This window comes from Cetorhinus maximus, chromosome 35 (genome assembly GCF_964194155.1).
Source record: "Cetorhinus maximus chromosome 35, sCetMax3.hap1.1, whole genome shotgun sequence".
In the NCBI taxonomy this organism is placed as follows: domain Eukaryota; kingdom Metazoa; phylum Chordata; class Chondrichthyes; order Lamniformes; family Cetorhinidae; genus Cetorhinus; species Cetorhinus maximus.
The window spans coordinates 6108254-6117878 of NC_135913.1; the positions used below are offsets into that span (position 1 = coordinate 6108254).

General features: G+C 43.1%; 1 non-coding gene across 1 annotated transcript; it reads right to left on the reverse strand.

Moving 5' to 3' along the window:
- Nucleotides 1–8067: 8067 nt before the first annotated feature.
- Nucleotides 8068–8139, reverse strand: trnad-guc (transfer RNA aspartic acid (anticodon GUC)). Its single transcript has one exon. It is a non-coding gene; the product is annotated as a tRNA-Asp (tRNA).
- Nucleotides 8140–9625: the final 1486 nt, after the last annotated feature.

The window sequence follows — 9625 nt, forward strand, 5'->3', positions numbered from 1 at the left end:
CAGATTATTAATGAATTCTGCCTCGATACTCATTACCAGATGGAACATGGCCTGTTTCTCTCGGTTTTAAAGTATCTTGTTTCAGCAAATGTCCTGGATTCAAGCTACCAAACCAATGATTTCACAGAAATTCCGATTAAGCCCAGTTGAGGTGAAGGAGCCAGGTTCTGCGTTAAGACACACACGGAAATGGCGCCTGACTGTGTGGGTGAAGGGCCCTCCCGCTCAAGATACTCTCATATCCCGGGATCTCTAAACAACTCCTGTTCCTGACTCACGATCTTTATCTGCATATGTCTCCAACATATCAACCAATTTTAAAGTATATTTCCAATTTCGTGTGTTTTTTTTGTTTAAATAACAGCTACTCCCCGTCGAAGAGATGAACTCCGTTCTCCCGCATGATAAGTGAGACCACTACACTAAAACCACTATAACAACGAAAAATTCGTAAATTGATTCGCAGAGTGGTACGGCTTACCGGCAGAGATCTTCCATGCATCTGCCCTGCGTATACAAACTCGTTTACAGCGCAGCACAAGCAATGATCATTGAACTGTTACAGAGGAAATACTGTCTGACTGATCTACGAGAATGATTATCGTCCTGTGTAAAACAATCTATTATATATAAAGTCAGAAAATGCAATTGTGAACATGTATGTGAGAGGGAGATGGGGAGGTAATGATAGAGAGGTGGAGAGAGAGAGAGAGAGAGAGAGACCCAGTGGTGCCAGGGGGCGGAGGATTGAGAATGTTATATCCGTGTTGAAAAAAGTGGCGGTTGGAAATATTTTTATTTGAATTTCTCCCGCGTGTGTTTTCGGAACAAAATCTCACCGAAACGGATCAAATTCATCTCCGAGCTTGGAGTTTCTGATTTGAGAGGTTTAAAACTAACAATAATAAAAACAGAAAATGCTCAGCAGGCCTGACAGCATCGGTGGAGAAAGTAACCGAGTTGACGTTTCAAGTCGGCATGACTTCCTCAAACTGCGAAAGGTGGGAATTGAACACGAATCAACTGCGTGGAAGACAGATCTCTTCCCCAATAGACCACCAACGCTGATTACAGGGCCTTCAATGCAGAGAAAAATGCCAAGGCATTTAACAAGAGCGTTATCATTAAAAATAAAACGGACGGTTGCTATGCAGCCATTCACAATCTCATCTGGACACATCTTTATTTTTTTACCAGAACCATTACAATTCTCTTCAGCTTTTGCACCATGAAACCTTTTCCCTCCTCCATCCCAACACCCCCAACCAAACACCCTCAAGCACCTCTTTTGTTAATCCTGCGCCATCCAATGGTTTAGAACCTGTTATCTTTCTACCTTTATTTTGTTCTGATGAAAAGCCATCGAACTGAACAGTTCATTGTGTTTGCCTACACCGATGCCCTATGTCCTGCCGAACATTTTGGGATTTTTTTGTGGTTTTTGTTTTTCACTTTTCCAGTATCAATACTATTTTCCTTGTCAATTTGAAAGATTTGCGAAAAAGTTGCGAACGATATTTACATTCCTCGCTCTTGCTCCTTGCCAATCTTCCCGTTTTCTTCCTCCAGAACTCTGTTTGTCTCGTGAATTCCCATCTAACGCTCCGCAATTCCAAACGCTAAACCACAGCCCAGTCCCTATGCTGAAGCCACTGACTGCCCCTGTAATGAAGTCCCCCTTCCTGATTTGAGCAATGATTTGACACAAGATTTCGGGATGTTAAGGGAAACAGATTAGTCAATCGAATGGCCTATTTCTATTGGCTGGTAATCTTGGAGACAAAATATTAAAACCATAGATTCCAGCGTGGAAATTAGGAAATAATTCTACACACATAATGTGCTAGAACTTCAGGGCTGCCTTCTGTACACGGAATCTAATGCCTGATTGATTGTTATATTTTCAATCTGAGATTTATCGAGTGTTGTTAAAGGAGAGTGTTAAGGACAATGAGGCAAAGGCGAGCGAATGAAGTTAGTCGCCATATGACGCAACATCATTGAACATATTCCAGGGACTAAATATCCTCAGCAACAGCAAACTTCGAGGGAAACAACTCACCTAAGGGGGCTCTACAGCCTTCTGGACTCAACATTGAGTTCAACAAATTTAGATCACAACAGCTGCCTCCATGTTGGTTCTTGCGCCTATCTTTTTTTTCTGGTTTGGTTTTGTCACGGTTCTTTATCCTTTATGTTACAGTCAGACGGTTGCTATGCTGTCATTCACAACCTCATCTGGACACATTTTCTAATTCTTTACTATACCCACGGAAATACATAAATGTTACAGTGCATCAGAAGGTCATTCGGCCCATCCTGGCTGCACCAGCTTTCCGAATGAGACATCCCCTACCTTCTCCCACTAGCCCTGCACATTCTTCCTTTTGAGATAACAGGCTAATTAACTTTTTAATGTTTCAATTGAACCTGCCTCCACCAATCTCAGGCAATGCATCCCAGACCTGAACCACTTTCAGGAAGAAACAATATTTTTCCTCATGTCACTTCAGCTCCTTTTACCAACTAGTTCCAACCTGTGCCCTTTCGAGGTCGATCGTTTCACGGGTGGGAAAACTTTCTCCCTATGTACACTGGCCAAACCGCTCATGGTTTTCAATACCTCTATCAAATCAGCTCTCAATCTTCTCTCCTCCAAGGAAAACTGCTAACTTCTCCAACTATCTTCATAAATGAAGTTCCTCTTCGTGAATCCTCTCTGCCCTCTTTCCAACATCCCTCACATCTTCACATTTTTCTTAAGTGCAGCACCAGACCCAGACGGGATACACCAGCTGGGGCTGAACTCGTGCCTCATCCAAATCTCATTTACCTCATACCCATTACAACACTCTTTGTGCCATGAAAAATGTTGTCTCTTGTCTTCACAGACAATCGCTTTTGAAGCGAACCCACAAACAATGGATCGGATATAAGGTCTGCAGACCTGCCATATCGAGTCATGAATGGTGGTGGACAATTGTACAACTAAGTGGAAGGGGAAGCTGCGCGAATAAATCAAGGCCTGTTCACACAGCATTCTGAATACTTCCTCCCGAATTGCACATGCCTTGCTTGGTTTGGGTGTATCAACAGTTGGTGTTGTACTTGGAATCTTTAAGCTTCATTGATCTACGAAGATCATTTCACACTTATGTCCACCCTTGAGTAGCTCTTTGATGCTATTTGTTTTGGGCTTGTCTAGCAGGTCTTGCTGGAATGTTTATTTGCGATTAACAACTGAACAATTCTGTCGGTTATTGCTGAAAAATCATAGGATGGACCACATTCCCTGCAGCTGCTGATGAAGTTGTCCATGGATTCTCTTGGCTATTGTGGAAATGACATGACTTGTCGATGATGAATACTGAAGATTAACGTGATTCTAAACCGGTCTTCCAATGTAATCTATATCTTTGCGGATCCTTTATTTCTTCTGCTGTTAATCCTGACATGTTCAGCCTGCGTAAACATTCATTCACAACTGCTAGGCCAATTTTTATGGCTTGCTTGTCTGGCTCAGACACACCTGAATCAAGGAACCATAGCTCTGTTTAAACTTTTTGATTCGGGTGGTAGGTCAGCTGCATCCGCATTCAATCTGGGGAATTTTGTGCCAATTTTGACAAAGTCCATTTGACCTTCCTTCTACTGTAGTAGAGGAATGAGTGCCACTGTGGCTGCCTTTGCTGACTTTTCCGAAGTTTTACCAATACAACCGCAGCCTTCTCTGGCCTGATTTTTATGCGGTTTATTTTAATTTTTCCTTCATTTGACTCTCCTTCCCTCGCGATCATTCTGGCCCACATCCTAGTTATTCGACTTTCCTGACTAACCTAAATTGGTGCTGGTCCTTTTGACAATCTCCCACTCCTAACTGTACTGACAGGCTACGCACTGTAATATAACCATGAGAGGTCCGTCTGCTCCCCCGCTCTTTATTTGAACACTGTCTCTGTTTTACAAGCTTTTCTGGACTGTCAGCACGATGCCTTCTCAACGCTCTCCGATCTGCGGCTTTCTTACGGTCTGATCAAAACGTCAAGAGTCGCCTCATGCCATGTATGCTCAGGATATGATCTACATTACTTCAGATAAAACATAAACACGCAAGGAATTGAGCACAGCATTGAAAGTTTCACATGAAACATTGAGGTGGGAAAGAAATGAAATACTGAATGGATTAGTCTCAAAAAAGGAAAAATGCGGGAAAACTCCGGGACCTCTGACAGTTTCTTGTTCCCGGGCCTATTATTTAAACCTTCTATATCCCTGAAATATTAATCTACCCTCCCTCTGTCGGAACTGATTGCAGCACCCTCTTTTATTATTTCAGATTCCTAGCATGAGCAGTATGTCGCTTTCTGTATCATAAAATAATCTCTGTGCGGGAATCGATATTCAAATAAAGAAATGGAAAGCAGCAGAGGGAAAAGGTTCAGAGAATTAGTGAATTTTACTGAATCCGTATAATCCTATCCCGGCTCCACACTAAAGTTCAAGGAAAATCTTCATGATCAGCAATGAGGAACAAGCCTGAGTTACATTTTAAATGGAAGATAAGTGGAGGTTGTAAATCGTTTTATTTGTATTACACCTGCGTGTGCTTTCCGTGCAAGATCTCACCGAAACTGATCAAATAAAACTCCGAGTGTGGGGTTTCTGATTTGAGCGGTTTAAAAAATCAACAAACTGCGATGTCTGGGAGTCAACTGCTTGAAGAAAGCAAGGCCGCTCACCACTATACCACCATCGCTGAATTCGATACTTTCACAACAGCAAACTGTCCCAAGGCACTTGAGAAGAACGTTATCATTAGAAATAAAGCTGATACTCAGCCACGAAAGGAGAAATGAGGTCAGGTGACAAAAGCTTTCTCAAAGAGGCAGATTTTAAGGAGCTTCCTAAAGATGAGAGGGAGCTAGACAAGAGGAGGGGTTTAGGGAGGGAGTCCAGAATTTTGACCAGGTCAGTTGAATGCACGGTTGTCAATGCTGTAGAGATTAAAACCCGGAATGTACAAAGTGGCACAAGAACAGAAATCTGGAAGTTTTGTTGTGCTCGAGGAGGTTACAGAGAAATGGAGTGGCGAAGTCATGGAGAGATTTGAAAGTAAGGAAGAGGGTTTTAAAATTAAGGCATTGCCAGGGCAGGAGCCAGTGTCAGAGAAGTTCCAGGCAGCAGAATTTTGGATGAGCACAGGTATATGTAGGGTAGAAGGTGAGAGGGCGGCCAGGGGAACACTGAAGTATTCAAGTCTAGAGTGAACAGAGGAATGGATGAGGGTTCCAGCAGCAGATGAGTTGAGGCAAGTTCGGGGTTGGCCGATATTTAGAATGTGCAAGTACAGAGTGTGCTTCTGATAACATCCTGTCAGTCTGTCTAATATCATGCAGTTTTATCAGAAATATTGGGGTAAAATGGATACAGCGTCAGGCATTATAGTTCAATATTAGGATTGTTACTGTATCTGTATCTCTGGAACATTATGTCAGTGCGGGACTTTTCATATTTCACTGTAATCAGAAGCTGAACAAATGTCCCAGACTGTGGCCAAGGACTGAAACCCTTTAAAGCTGAAATTTTCCCCTTTATGTAGCCCAATTGGGATCATTCCCTGCAGGATAGTTGATGTCATGGACCATTAATGTCAATCTCTCCTGGCACTGAGTTCACTGAGAGGGATGAAGAGTCAGTGAACAGAGCGGAGTGTCACAGTTGTGCTATTCCTGACTCTCCAGATCCCGGTATTTTAGTAAGGACTCGGTCTCCCAGGGAGTGTGTTGACTCCAATCCCGCCCGATTCCCGTCTTTTAACACTGAGTGACCTGACAGCTGTCAGTAACTCCAATATGATCCTTATGAGATCATTGCGGTTCCCTGTTTAATCAGCACAATAACAAACAGGGTTTATAGGAAATATCATAACTCAGATTCAGGAGTGGATGAGGACACGGGGGCAATGTGCGCTGTCTACCTTCTGATTCAGGTTCCTGAACGTTACGGAAAAAGATATGATATTTGTTGTATTTTTTCTGTTGTGGTCGTATGGCCTACTAGATTAGGCGTTTTACTTCCGGCTGTCTTGCAAGTTTATCAGAAGATTGTAGGTTGGAGTCCTGCAATGTGTCTTATGGTCGTTTCACGCAGATAGGTTGCCGTGTACAAAAGTCCCTGCACACTTTATGTGAAGAATCCTTTTTCTAATTCCCGCGGTAAAATCTCTGGCTTTAATTATTTGACGGTGGTATTGGGTCCTAGATTCCCAGTCAGCGGGAATAGTTTTGGGCTGATCTTACCTGTTCAAAGTTATAAAATAATGTATTGAATCCCTCCTGCAATCATGAGGAAGGACCTCGGTAAAGGGGCAGCCAGTGGGTTAAATGTAGGGCCTGAGTTGTGGTGTGGTGTCTGGAATTGAAGACTGTTAGGAAAGAGTTCAAGAGACAAACAGAGTTACAGAGGAAGAAAACTGAAAGATTGGCGAGGAGGAAGAGAGAGGAATATGAATCGCGTTCATCATCTTTCAAATTTTATTCAATGAAAGACCAAAAGAGAAAATAAGTTCTGGGCCAAGGAGCTGCTGATAGTGCAGTGACCAGAAAATAGAACTGGAATTAGGAGAATCATCGTGTTAACTGAGGAAGAGACTGCGGGATAAGAAAAGTTACGAGGGGGCCGGAGATGAAAGGCATGAGCCTGACTAGCTGCTGTCCCAAAGCAAAGGAAATGAAGGGGAAAAATAAATTTTAAAAATGAACAAAATGGTGGCAGAGATTATAATGTAAATTACTCTGTCATGTCACAGCCACTGTCTGCAAGATGCACGTTTACTGTCAGATTTTTCATGAATTCTGCCTCGTTAGTCATTACTAAATCGAGTATGGTCGTTGCCTCTCGGTTTTAAAATACCTTCTTTCAGCAAAATGTCCTGGTTGCAAACTAGCAATTCACTGATTTCACAGAAATTCCGATTTAGCCCAAAGAACAAAGAAAAGTACAGCACAGGAACAGGCCCTTCGGCCCTCCAAGCCTGCGCCGATCATATTGCCTGTCAAACTAAAACATTTTGCACTTCCGGGGTCTGTATCCCTCTATTCCCATCCTATTCATGTATTTGTCAAGCTGCCTCTTAAACACCACTATCGTACCTGCTTCCACCACGTCCTCTGACAGCGAATTACAGACACTCACTACCCTCTGTGTAAATAAACTTGCCCCGCACATTTCCTCTAAAGTTTTCTCCTCTCACTTTAAATCTATGTCCCCTAGTAATTGACTCTTCCACGCTGGGAAAAAGCTTCTGAATATCTACTCTGTCCATGCCACTCATAATTTTGTAAACTTCTATCAAGTCGCCCCTCAACTCCGTCGCTCTAGTGAGAACAATCCGAGTCTCTCCAACTTCTCCTCATAGATAGTAACCTCCAGACCAGGCAGCATCCTGGTAAACCTCTTCTGCACCCTCTCCAACGCCTCCATATCCTTCTGGTAATATGGCGACCAGAATTGCACGCAATATTCCAAGTGTGGCCTAACCAAGGTGCTATACAGCTGCAGCATGACTTCCCAGCTTTTATACTCAATACCCCTGTTGATGAAGGCAAGCATGCCATATGCCTTCCATGACTATCTTATCCACCTGCGTTGCCACTTTTAGTGATCCCTCTGCCCGTTGTTTCACTTAAGGGTTCTGCCATTTGCTGTATAATTCCTACCTGTATTAGACCTTGCAAAATGCATTACCTCGCATTTGTCCGGATTAAATTCCATCTGCCATTTCTCCGCCAATCGATTTATATCCCGTTGGTTCCTTTGACAATCCTATTCACTATCTTCGCATCAGCATCAGTGTTCGAACACATACAGAACACTCGCCTGACTGTTGGTGTGAAGGGCTGTTCCTCTCAAGGAACTCTCATATTCCGGGATCTATAAAAACAGCAGCTTTTCCTGAATCTCCCTGTCGCTGATAGGAAATCTTTATCTGCACTACTACATATGAATGTTAAAGTACATTTCCATTTTCGTGTGTTTTCTAGTTTATAGATAATAGAACTACGCCGACTCCCCGTCGGGGAATTGAACCCCGGTCTCCCGCGTGACAGGCGGGGATACTAACCACTATACTAACGAGGAGCTGCTGATCTGTGCCACCGAGTAGAGAGGCCTGAGGCTAACCTTACTCAGTAACATGAAAATTATGAGGTGGCACAATGTGGGACTGGAGGGGCTGAGGGCTTTCTTCAGTTCTATCAGAGACTAGGACGATGACCGGGTACCTTATCTGATTCAAATCGCTGTTCTTCAATCGCAATCAGGAATTTATGATGCTTAATAACGCACAAATTCACAAATTTGTTGAATAAAAGAAATTGAATTGTCCTACGATCAGCACAATCATATCGTGAAGCATTCCTCGTTAGGAGAGTGTCTCGATTTATCAATGAGAAAATGTGACCGCCAGTGAGATCTGCGGATGTAATACTCACACCAAACTTCCAGGAAAGTTGCCAATATCGGGAATTGTCACTGAATACGCGGCACATGCCTATGCACAATAATGCGCACGACGAACGAAATTATGTAAATTCTGCACATGTAGTCAAAGCCTAGGAGAGCTCGGAAACAATGCAAATGTCATCAATTCAGGTTATCTGTTTTGTGGCAAATCCTGGCAAAATAACACTTCTTCTGACCCCAATTTGGGACTTTTAAAAATGGATAGGGATTTATTTTTCCTCTTGAAATATTTCCCGGCCAGGAACCCAATGAGGAAAAAACTCAAATTTTAAAATGAAACGTGAATATATTTATGTTCACCCTGCAGTGACGTGGGAATCCCCACTCTCATTATTGTGTCCAGCTTCCTGCTGGGCCGGCGTCTTGCATTTGTGCAGCAGCTGTTCATTATTCGGTTCAGCTCTGTCTCTCCCGTCACTGGCTCTCCATCCTGTCATTGGTGCTGCCTCATGAACTCCGAGAAGGTAACGCATTCGCTTATTAAAATCACAAGAGAGAGGCTGTTTTACTGAAACATTTGGTCCCAGACCGAGTGTTTAGTCCACAACCCAGCCGCCCCTGAGAATTATATGCAATACATTTACTTGCTTTATAAATGTCTGGTTACTGGTTGATATATGCACTAACCCTTGTCAGCCCCAATGGCCTTCAAGGGTAAAGGCTTCCTCCCGTCTGCTGTAGAAGCTGTGCCCCTGCAGCTTGAGTTCGGCAGGGCGTCACTAGTTCAGATTGCATGCACCAGGCAGCTTACAACCAAACTTCTCTTATCTGAATTTTTCAGGGTCTCCAATTGTTCCGGTGCTATAACAAACATTTGACGATGTTGCAGTTCCACCTTCTCTTGCCCACGTTTCTGAAAGTCAGGGAATTAATTTGAGCCCCTGATAGTACGATGACTGCAAATGTGTGTTGCTGCTAAAATACAATCCGATGTGAAAATTAGACAACGTGCTTCCATTTCCTGAGTGAATTGTACTTACGTCAAATCTTCTTTCCCATTCCCATTCTTCAATTCTGACTCCAGGAGGTATCCTTTGTGTGAAAATGTTTTAGTGTGGCCCCTGCAGCTATGCAATTTCGGCATGCATGGGTGGTTGATAGG